Source organism: Dendrobates tinctorius, unplaced genomic scaffold, assembly GCF_039654945.1.
Source record: "Dendrobates tinctorius isolate UK_male_01 unplaced genomic scaffold, ASM3965494v1 ptg000150l, whole genome shotgun sequence".
In the NCBI taxonomy this organism is placed as follows: Eukaryota; Metazoa; Chordata; class Amphibia; order Anura; family Dendrobatidae; genus Dendrobates; species Dendrobates tinctorius.
This window is the reverse complement of record NW_027361817.1, coordinates 10,591,038-10,603,596: the sequence shown is the minus strand read 5'-3', so window position 1 is coordinate 10,603,596 and position 12,559 is coordinate 10,591,038.

Genomic DNA, 12,559 nt, shown 5'->3' with positions numbered 1-12,559 from the left:
TTCTTTTGGTACTACCATAATGTTAGCCTATGCATTGAATGCAAGGCCCACTTTGTCTCAAAGTTACATGCACCCCAATAATCCTTTGAAATGATGTACTGGATGGCCACAGGAAAACAATGCTCACATTATTCTTTTGGTACTTACTCCCGTACCGGTAGCCTATGCATTGAATGCAAGGCTCACCCTGCACCAAGTTACATGCACCCCAATAAGCTTTTGAACCCATGTACTGGATAGCCACAGGAAAACAAAGTACACATTATACATTTTGTTCTTCCATACTGTTAGCCTATGCATTGAATGCAAAGCCTGCCCTGCACCAAAGTTACATGCACCCCAATAAGCCTTTGAACCCATGTGCTGGATGGCCATAGGAAAACTAAGTTCACATTATTTTTTTGGTAATGCCATAATGTTAGCCTATGCATTGAATGCAAGGCCCGCCTTGCCACAAAGTTACACACACCCCAATAACCCTCTGAAATGATGTACTGGATGGCCACAGGAAGCAAAAGTTCCTATTATTACTTTTTTTCACTACCATAAAGTTTGCCCATGAAGTGAATGCAAGGCCTGGCCCACATTTGCATGCACCCCAATCCCCCTTGGAATTTACGTGTAGGAGGGCCTCATAAAAAAAAATTCCCATTACAAAGGAGCGGATCTCCTATACTTGGAATGCCCATACATTAAACATTTCCCCCTGGGGGGTACAAATCCACATAGTGTGTAACCTTTTTTTTAACGGGCATCATAAACACCCTGGAAAAAAGTAACGGTGTTTCCTACAGTTGCTGCTCGGAAGGTGCAGGTTTTAAGCAAAAATATGGCGGATGAGTTGTTGGATAAAGTGATCAGGAAAAGGGGCATGGTGACAGCAGGAATGGGAACGTACAGGATTAATAACAACGGTAGCTATGGGAAGTATGGATCCAGGATACAGACAACAATGATTAGTCATTTAGCCACCCACCACCAATTACCAGAATGCGTTTCATGCCTGTCAGAAGATTGGTGTAACAGATGCCCATCTGAAGCTCTGCATAAAAGATGCCCATAAGAAATATGTTGCCAAAAATGCACATGTCTGTAATAAAGGCCAAAGCGCAACATGCTCGTGAGATGCTGAATTATTCAAAGCAGATCATTGTGTTGGAGGAAAACCAAACAAACTGATGGATGCTCGTGAAAAACTAACTTTAAGGCTGTGTGCACACGTTGAAGATTTAGATGCAAATCCGCAGTGTTTTTGGCCACACGGATTTACATCAAATCTGCAGTGTAGTGCACTGCTAATGTTAATCTATGGGAAATAAAGATTTGTTGTGAACATGCTGCAGAAAAATCCACGCAGATTTGCAGTGTTTTTATCCCGCAGCATGCCAGTTCCTTTTGCGGATCTGCAGCGTTTCTGCACCCATTGACTTCCACTGAGTCAGGCACATCTGCAGCAAAATTGCAGATGTAAAAAAGATCTGTGGATTTGCTGCAAATGTGGGTGCTAGAAACGCTGCAGATCGGGAGGAGGGAAGTGTGTGGGTGGAGTATGGGTGGAGACTTTGTGCGTGTCTCTGTTTGTGGGGGTCTGCGTGTACACGTGCGTGTTTGTGTGTGTGTTTGCCCGCGCGTGTGTCTCAGTGTGTGTGCGTGTGTACCTGTGTGTGTGCTGGTGTGTGCGGGTCTGTGTAATCAGCCATTGTCTGATGGGACTACTGCTCCCATCCGGCTGTGAATGCTCACAGTGATTGCCAATGATGGGGAAGTAGTCCCATCAGACAATGCATGTGTTCAGTAGTAAAAATAAACATACAGGACATACAGTACATACATATACACATACATTACAGACAGTATATACAATATATAACATAGAATACATACTCACCAATCACCTAGTCCCCAAAGCCCTTGATCTCCTTTAATAAAAATAATAAACCAACCTATACTTACCTTTATGCCGTAGTCCAGTTAATAACGAGTGTCCCACAACAATCTCCTATGTAGAACATTGACATCGGGTGATGTCAGTGCTCTACAGGGGCTCCCGCGATGAACTGACAAGTGGAGGTAATCCTCTGTGTTGTATCCCTCTGCCGCCGGGAGAGAGGTCCCCTAACCCTAACCCTAATTCTCACGCAGCATTGCCGTAAAGTGAGAGGATGAACTCAGGTAACCTCTTCAGTGATGCACTGCAGGAGCCATTGTCTCCTGTCAGTGTGTCACTGGAGGCCCTGTAGAGAGGTCACATCTCCTGATGTGACAGCTCTATAGAGGAGATCATCGTGAGACACTCGTTATTTAATGGACTATGTCGGAACAGTGAGTATTTGTTTATTTGTTTTCAGGAGATCAAGAACGTTGCATGGATTGGGCATCTAATAAATATGGCAAAACTGTATAGTGTTTTATCTCATTAAAATACTTTTTTCTGGCTGTGTTTGTGATTGTTTAACCCTTACCAACTATAGGATTAGTAATGGATAGGTGTCTTATTAACATCTCTCCATTACTAATAGGGCTTGATGTCACCTTACCATACAAAGGTGCCATTAACCCCTTATTACCCCATATGCCAAAGCTACAGGGCAGTGGGAAGAGAGAGGCTAAGTGCCGTAATTGGTGCATCGTACAGATGCGCCATTTCTGGGGTGGCTGGGGGCAGATATTTGTAGCTGGGGGGGCAATAACCATGGTCCCTTCCTAGAATATGAATATCTGCCCCCAGTCGTCGGCTTTCCCTCTCTGGTGCAGAAAATTGCGCTGGAGCCACGCCATTTTTTCAGTTTTTTTCAAAATTAAACATATTGTTCATTAGTAAACATCGGCCTTGGTATTATATATCTATCTATAGATATAAATATGTATAGATATATCTATCTATCTATAGATATATCTATAGATAGTGTGGGGAACAGACAGCTCAGCTGGGATCTTTGCTTTGGCACAAGCGTGTGGCTATGAAGTCACTTCAGCAGACTAGCAATTTCCACATGAATATGGACACGGCATATTTATTATGCACACTTGTTACTCAATGTTACACATGCCAAACATGAAATAAAACATCTAAGGCCGTCTGGCCACTAACTAACAATAGCAGGCTAACTACAAATTAAGCCTATATAACAGCAAACAAGTCCATGTAATCTTACTGTGTCAGCTCCCAGCTCAGCAGACGAGATAGACTCGAGATCCCAGCTCCTCCTGATTATATCAGCTGGACCAGTCAGGAAACCAAAACCTGGATTGAATAAGTGGAGGGGAACTTTCCATGCTGATCACTAAGGAAACCAGGACTGGATTACAGTGAAATAAACTGGCTTCATCATCAGTACAGGGAGACATATGAAATGAAACGGGGAGAAATATACCTGTTTTCTAGTACCTCTCCCCTTGGCACCTCACAATAGATACAGTATATCTATGCATATATCTATCTATATTTATCTATATCTATTTATAGCTATCTATATATCAATCTATCTATCTATCTATCTATCTATCTATCTATCTATCTATATATGTATCTATAGATTTATCTATAGATAGATCCATAGATATATCTATTGATAGATATTAAGTCCAATAGAAATTTTCTTCCTAGTTTTCATCTTTATCTGCCTATTCATTTATCTATAGTTTTAGCACAATGGGCTACCCTATTTTATTTGTTAAAACTAGATTTCCCAGCAGCAATTACTTCTCAGCACTGTAGACCCATCCCTCGCTCTCCTCTGTGCTCCTGACTAGCCCCATCTCTCAATTATCATCAAGTTACCGTATATACTTGTGTATAAGCCGACCTGTGTATAAGTCGACACCTCTAATTTTGTCACAAAAAACTGGGAAAACTTATTGACTCGCATATAAGCCGAGGGTGCACAGTGAGTGGCCCCCGATAATGCTGCACAGTGTGGCTCCAGATAATGCTGCACAGTGTGTGGCCCCAGATAATGCTGCACAGTGAGTGGCCCCAGATAATGCTGCTCAGTGAGAGGCCCCAGTTATGCTGCACAGTGAGTGGCCCCAGATAATGCTGCACAGTGAGTGGCCCCAGATAATGCTGCACAGTGAGTGGCCCCAGATAATACTGCTCAGTGAGAGGCCCCAGTTATGCTGCACAGTGAGTGGCCCCAGTTATACTGCACAGTGAGTGGCCCCAGATAATACTGCACAGTGAGTGGCCCCAGATAATGCTGCACAGTGTGTGGCCCCAGATAATGCTGCACAGTGAGTGGCCCCAGATAATGCTGCACAGTGAGTGGCCCCAGATAATGCTGCACAGTGAGAGGCCCCAGTTATGCTGCACAGTGAGTGGCCCCAGTTATACTGCACAGTGAGTGGCCCCAGATAATGCTGCACAGTGAGTGGCCCCAGATAATGCTGCACAGTGAGTGGCCCCAGATAATGCTGCACAGTGAGAGGCCCCAGTTATGCTGCACAGTGAGTGGCCCCAGTTATACTGCACAGTGAGTGGCCCCAGATAATGCTGCACAGTGAGTGGCCCCAGATAATGCTGCACAGTGAGTGGCCCCAGATAATGCTACACAGTGAGTGGCCCCAGATAATGTTGCACAGTGAGTGGCCCCAGATAATGCTGCACAGTGAGTGGCCCCAGTTATCTGCACAGTGAGTGGCCCCAGTTATCTGCACAGTGAATGGCCCCAGCTTTTCTGCACAGTGAGTGGCCCCAGTTATCTCACAATGAGTGGCCCCATCATATTGCTGCTGCTGCTGCTGCTGCCGCCTCCGTTACAAAAAAAACCTGTATACTCTGTCAGTCGCTGCCCCCTGCTCATCAGTGTTGCCGGCTCTGCAGTGACTGTGCAGGCAGAGGGCACGATCGCGCCCTCTGACCTGAATGTCACTGCAGCGCGGAATATAGCTACAAACTCCCTTTGGATTCATGACTGCAGAGGACACAAGACAGCAAAGCGCAGGGACAGGTGAATATGCCTCCCCCTTCATACTCACCCGGTCCTGGCGCTTGTCTCTGCAGCTCCCCTGCTTGTTCCATGTTGTCGACGCTGCTCTCTTCCTGCTTCAGCGGTCACATGGTACCGCTCATTAAATATGCGTATATTTAATGAGCGGGTACCATTTCACAGCTGAAGCAGGAAGAGAGCAGCGCTGACAACATGGAACAAGCAGGGGAGCTGCAGAGAAGGATGAGTATGATCTGACACCCCCGCTCCCCCTCCCCGGCCGATCCCCCCCGGTATATGACTCGTGTATAAGCCGAGAGGGGGACTTTCAGCCCCAAAAAAATGGGCTGAAAATCTTGCCTTATACACGAGTATTTACGATAAACTAGAATTAACCTTATGCTTAGGTGCACTCTCTGTTCTTTTACAGTACCCTGTCTGACTGATTATATATTTTGTGATCTACAACAGTATAACTTTAGCATTATTAGCTGGTTCTAGCAGAGCTCGACAATCCCACAACTGCAGTGAAAAGTTTCTCTGTTGCCTATGTGCACAGATCGGTTTTGTGAAACTGCAAATGCTGCTCCTGATGCATATAGAAGAAGATAATATTTTATCATATTCATCAAAACAGCAACATACAAGTATTTACAGACAAAATATATATGAAAAAATAGAAAGTAAGTTCAGCTCACCCTTTGTGTTCCAAAGTGACTTCCCAGCACAGATCACGTCTCTGTCGGACAATGAAATAGATAGCTCACAAGAAGAAGGGGATCCAGCTCAGAAGAATAAAATTCAAAAATGTTTATTAGTTTCCATAAAACAGGAAAAAGTCTAGTAACAGACCCGATCGGTAAGACCGGAGGGAAGGTTGCACCTGGGAGACTGGACCCGTTTCGAACAACAGGTTTTCTCAGACTCAGAATGACTCCCAGGGGTGGGGAATTGGTATAAGACTAGTACACACAGGTGAGAATAATTAGTAACAATGCACATAATGAACAACAAGAAATGTGAAATAAAAACAAAAAAAAAAAAAAAAAAAAAATTGTCTCAATAATATAACATCAATTCTTTTTACAAATTCAGCCCCGTGTGTACACGTGAATCCAAAAGAAGGATCCACGAGGCTTCTTTATCCTGTAAATGTTTTTCCCTATTGCCTCCATGTTGATGTTTGTTAATATATTCAATAGCAAAAGCATTAAAAAATGATAAATCCCTGTTATGAACCGCTATGAAATGTTTAGAAATATTAGAAATATTGCATATAGTAGGATGTATAACATCATAAATGTGTTCACGTATGCGGTCTTTTAATATTCTGATAGTGGAACCCACATATTTCAAATTGCATTGTTTATATTCAATGACGTAAACAACGTGGTCCGAATTGCAATTCAAAAAATCATTTATAGTAAAAATTTTACCAGTGAGGGAATTAGAAAATGTTAGCGTTTTAGTTGACTGCAAACAAGTCTTACATGGGAAATGACCACATCTATGAAAACCCTTGGTCGACAACCAATTACCTTTGGTGCGTTTTTTTGATTGAAAAAAACTAGGTGACAAAAAATTACCAAGGGTGGGAGCTCTCCTAGAAACAATTTAAATCCCATTTTCAAGAATTTTATCCATTCTGCTATCTCTTCTAAGAATGTTTAAATTGCCTTGAACAATACTAGAAATGGACTTGAAAAAAACACTATGAGTGAGAACTAAAATAGGACTATTATTTTGAAACCTGGAATTTTTGTTTCGCCATCTTATTTGGAGAAACAGTATCATTATGGGAATAATCAACATCGATTAAAGATGTGCGCGGTTTTTCCTGTATCATTTTCAAGGCTCTCTCAAAGCTCCAGCTAGGATAGTTACTTTTTTTAGTCTGTCCCAGATATGAACACTTTCATGTTCGAATGAGGTAGAATCACTGCAATTGCGTTTAGCGTGGATAAGCTAGCCCACGGGAATTGACTTAATGGTATGAGCAGGATGAAAAATGTCAGCATGCAGTAAGGAGTTACCTGCGTTTTTTTGCGGTAAGTAGAACTAGCAATAGGAGCAAAAGGTGTGCCCACCAGACATAAATCTAAAAAGCAAATAGATTTGCTGTCAGCGATATGGGTAAACTTCAGATTGAATTGATTTGAATTTAAGTAATCAATAAAAAGACAAATCTGATCCAAATTCCCTTTCCATACCAGTAATAAATCATCTATGTATCTTGAGTAATATTGGATACAATTCACAAATGGGTTATCTGTATTAAAAATGTATAACTCCTCCCACCATGCCATGCCATGACAAGGTTGGCGACAGAAGGGGAAAATTTAGCCCCCATGGAAGCGCCTGAATTCTGTAAAAAAACTTGTTATTGAATGAAAAATAATTGTGAGTTAATAAAAAATTCAAAACCTCAATAATATAATTTTGTAAATCAATAGTAAAGTGGCCGTACTTATTTATATGAAAGTTGGCAGCTGTAATAGCAATGTGATGAGGTATGCTGTTATAAAATGAAACAACATCGCAGCTCAGCCCGGACCAAGAAGGGTCCCATGTGACATTGTGAAACATTGTCAAAACATCTCTAGAATCCTTTAAGTAACCACGTATGCGTGAACCAAAGGCTGCAAAATCCAACCACTGTCCCAGGTGTTCACCAAGTGAACCAATTCCTGAGACAATGGGGAGCATAGGGGGAGGTAAAATTTGTTTATGTGTCTTTGGTAAGGCATGCAAAATTGGAACAACTGGATTAATAACACAAAGAAAATCAGATTGTTTTACAGAAAAAAACCTTGTGAAACACCAACATCAATAATAGATATACATTCTTGAGAATAGAGAGGCACTGGATCACATTTAAGTTTAGAATAAATGTTTTCACTAAACAGCATATTTTCAATAGCAGAGACATAATAAATAGCATTCATAACCACCACTGAACCCCTTTATCTGACATCTTGATAAGTATATCAGAGTTAGATTTCAAAACATTTAGTACTTCCTTTTCAGCTGAGGACAAATTAGACCTGAAAGGAACCGGAACATCCAGTAATTTTTTAATGTCCCTTTCGATATTATCTTGGAAACGTTCCATAGCTTCATTCCTTGTTGGTACAGGACAAAATGAGGGATTTTTGACACATAGAGGGAAAGAAGAATTAATAAGTTCTGTAGTGTTAATAGAAGTATCCAAGTCTGATATATATAAAAGACTACATTGCTCTTGAAAATCTTTGTCGGCAAAAAAATTATTTTCAGGAAAAACATTCGAAGAAGGATCAGAATCATCATCTTCAAAAAAACGTCTTCGAACCGTAAATTTGTCAGAGACCTCAAGGTCCGAAGACTTTTTTTTACAGAATTCAGGCGTTTCCATGGGGGCTAAATTTTCCCCTTCTGTCTCCAACCTTGTCATGGCATGGCATGGTGGGAGGAGTTGTACATTTTTAATACAGATAACCCATTTGTGAATTGTATCCAATATTACTCAAGATACATAGATGATTTATTAAGTGTGGAAGGGGAATTTGGATCAGATTTGTCTTTTTATTGATTACTTAAATTTTTAGATTTATGTCTGGTGGGAACTCCTTTTGCTCCTATTGCTAGTTCTACCTACCGCAAAAAAAACACAGGTAACACCATACTGCATGCTGACAGTTTTCATCCTGCTCATACCATTAAGTCAATTCCCGTGGGCGATCTTATCCGCTCTAAACGCAATTGCAGTGACTCTACCTCATTCGAACATGAAAGTATCTGGGACAGACTTAAAAAAACGTAACTATCCTAGCTGGAGCTTTGAGAGAGCTTTGAAAATTGTATAGGAAAAACCGCGCACATCTTTAATCGATGTTGATTATTCCCATAATGATACTGTTTGTCCAAAAAAGATTGCGAAACAAAATTCCAGGTTCAAAGATAATAGTCCTATTTTAGTTCTCACTCATAGTGTTTTTTTCAAGTCCATTTCTAGCATTGTTCAACCCAACTTAAACATTCTTAGAAGAGATAGCAGAATGGATAAAATTCTTAAAAATGGGATTTAAATTGTTTCTAAGAGAGCTCCCACTCTTGTTAATTTTTTGTCACCTAGTTTTTTTCGATCAAAAAAACGCACCAAAGGTAATTTGTTGTCGATCAAGGGTTTTCATAGATGCGGTCATTTCCCATGTAAGACTTGTTCACATTCAACTAAAACGCTAACATTTTCTAATTCCCTCACTGGTAAAATTTTTACTATAAATGATTTTTTGAATTGCATTTCGGACCACGTTGTTTACGTCATTGAATATAAACAATGCAATTTGAAACATGTGGGTTCCACTATCAGAAAATTAAAAGACCGCATACGTGAACACATTTATGATGTTATACATCCTACTATATGCAATATTTCCAATATTTCTAAACATTTCATAGCGGTTCATAACAGGGATTTATCATTTTTTAATGCTTTTGCTATTGAATATATTAACAAACATCAACGTGGAGGCAATAGGGAAAAACATTTACGGGATATAGAAGCCTCGTAGATCCTTCTTTTGGATTCACGTGTACCCACGGGGCTGAATTTGTAAAAAGAATTCATGTTATATTATTGAGACAATTTATTGTTTTTTATGTTTTTTTTTTAATTTCTCATTTCTTGTTGTTCATTATGTGCATTGTTACTAATTATTCTCACCTGTTTGTATTAAGCCACCGTCACACATAGCGATCTCGCTAGCGAGATCGCTGCTGAGTCACAATTTTTGTGACGCAGCAGCGATCTCACCAGCGAGACTGCTGTGTGTGACACTGACCAGCGACCGGCCCCCCTGCCGGTTATTGCTGATCGTCCTGGAATAGCCAGTACAATTTTTTGATAGCTGGTCTCCTGCTGGCCAGCACGCATCGCTGCGTGTGACAGGCAGGAGACCAGCAATCAGCGCGCTGGTAACTAGGGTAAACGCAGGGTTTCTAAGCACCGTGTGGTGCTTAGAAACACGATGTGTACCTTAGTTACCAGCGCGGTGATGCAGAGAGCTGGTAACCAAGGTACACATCGGTGTTATGAATGGGTCACCGAGGAGAAAAAAGCAAAACAAGCTAAGCCACAGAAAACCAGGTGGTTGGTAACTATGCAGATTGTAGATCCCTGATCTTACCACACAACTAGCAGTAGCCGTGGAGCGTGCCTACAATGAACCTAGATGCCTCGTCACGGCCGGAGGACTACATAAGCCTAAAGCAAGAAAAGGGAAAACTAACTGCCCCAGAGCAGACCCCAAAGGAATAGATAGCCCCCACACATGTATTGACGGTGAAACAAGATGAAGGAACAAACACAGGCAGGAAAATAGGCTGAGCAAATGATGGGGCCCAAACTAACTAGACAGGAAAGGAAAGGGAAGACACTGTCTGCAACCTGCAAAAAACCCTACAAAAATAATGTCCAACACTTCTGATAGCGAAATTAACCCTGAAGTCACTAGACTTCTCCCACTATATCAGCACTCTGAAATATTCTGAGACAGAGCAAAAAGAGACCGAACTAGTAAGGGACAAAAAGCCAATTGGCAAAATACTGATAAATAAGAGTGGAAATTCAGCTCAGCCCCCAGCTGGGGCTGGCAGACCACACAAAAAACTGAATAGACCAACAAAATCAAGTGTGAACATTAGCAGAAAAACTTAGCTTTAGATGGCTGGAACAGAGCTGAAAACCAAGAGCTGACAAGCCAGAAGGAATCACCAGCAACTGAATAGGGCGTCTGCTGTCTTAAGTCCAATCTGAGAATCCTGGGATCCAATCGTCATCCTCATTCTCAGGTGGCAAATCTCCACCGATCAAACCAGCCGCACCACCTCCCGTCACCACCAGAGGGAGTCCAGAAGGGGAACTCACAGCTGGTGAACCCGAGAATGAACTCACAACACATCAGGTTTCTAAGTGACGCGCGCTGCTTAGAAACCCGATGTGTACCTTAGTTACCAGCTACCTGCATCAGCGCGCTGGTAACTAACGTACACAACGACGCCGGGCGCTCGGCATCGCTGGTGCTGATCGCTGGTGAAGCTGTCTGTTTGACAGCTCACCAGCGATCATGTAGTGACTCACCAGCGATCCTGACAAGTTGATATCGTTGTCGGGATCGCTGGTGAGTCGCTATGTGTGACGGGGCCCTTAGTCTTATACCCATCCCCCACCCCTGGGAGACATTCTGAGTCTAAGAACACTGTTGTTTGAAACGCGTCCAGTCTCCCAGGTGCAACCTTCCCTCCGGTCTTACCGGTCGGGTCTGTCACTAGCCTTTTTCCTGCTTTATGGAAACTAATAAACATTTTTGAATTTTATTCTTCTGAGCAGGATCCCCTTCTTCTTGTGAACTATATATGAAAAAATACTCAAATGTTCTCCTAGCACTTTGCCTTGTACTGTAATTGCATCAACTGCACTGAATCTGGCGCATGGGCTGAATGGTGGACAGGGCTGGTTTTAGGCAAAGTGGGGCCCTAGGCAAAGTTTAAAATGGGGCCCCATATGCTAACATATTGCACATCACACAGAAGCATTTCGGTTGTATTTACATGCGCTGAGTTCAGGACACTAAATGAGTGTGATCGACAATACTGAAATCGTTCAACGCTTGTTTACCGACCTTTTCCCACCATCTGAGAAAGAATGATGGGGACAGAACGATCACTAATGAATCAATCTGTCCCCATACAGTATCATGTTATCAGCAGCACATCTAGAGTTTACACTGGTGATGTGCTGCTGAGAACAATGATTTTTATTGCGGCATAAACAATCCAATCACTCGATGAATAGGCAGCATTGTGCTTGTTTAGTATAATACACCTCATAGTCCTCCATATATTATAATGTGCATCACAGTCCTCCATATTGTAAAATGCACACCCCATAATCCATCATATAATATAATATGCCCCATAGTCCTACATATAGTATAATACACTACTCAGTCCTCCATATAGTATTATACACTTCCCATTGTCCTCCATATAGTATAATACACTCCGAATAGTCCTCCATATATTAAAATACACTGCTCAGTCCTCTACATAGTATAATACACTCCTCATAGTGCTCCATATAGTATAATGCACCATAGTCATCCATGTAGTACAATTCACTTTCCATAGTATAATGCACCCCATAGTTCTTTATATAGTATAATGTATTCACCATAGTCCTTGATACAGTATACTTGAACCCACATATAGTATAGTGAAGCCACCCCATAGAGCATAATGCAGCCACCCCACAGAGTATAATGCAGCCACCCCACAGAGTATAATGTAACCCTCCATAGAATATAATGCAGCCCCCCTCATATACAGTAGTATAATGAAGCCCCCTCATAGAGTATGATGCAATCTCCCCTCATAGAATATAAATAATACAGCCCCCCATAGAATATAATGTAACCCCGAATAGAATATAATACAGCCAACCTCCCCATAGAATATAATGTAGCCCCATTAACCCCTTCCTGACATCAGACGTACTATCCCGTCCATGGGACCCGGGCCCCTATGCCCATGGACGGGATAGTACGTCTCAGCGATAAGCGGCACCCACATGGTGAGCGCCGCTGATCGCG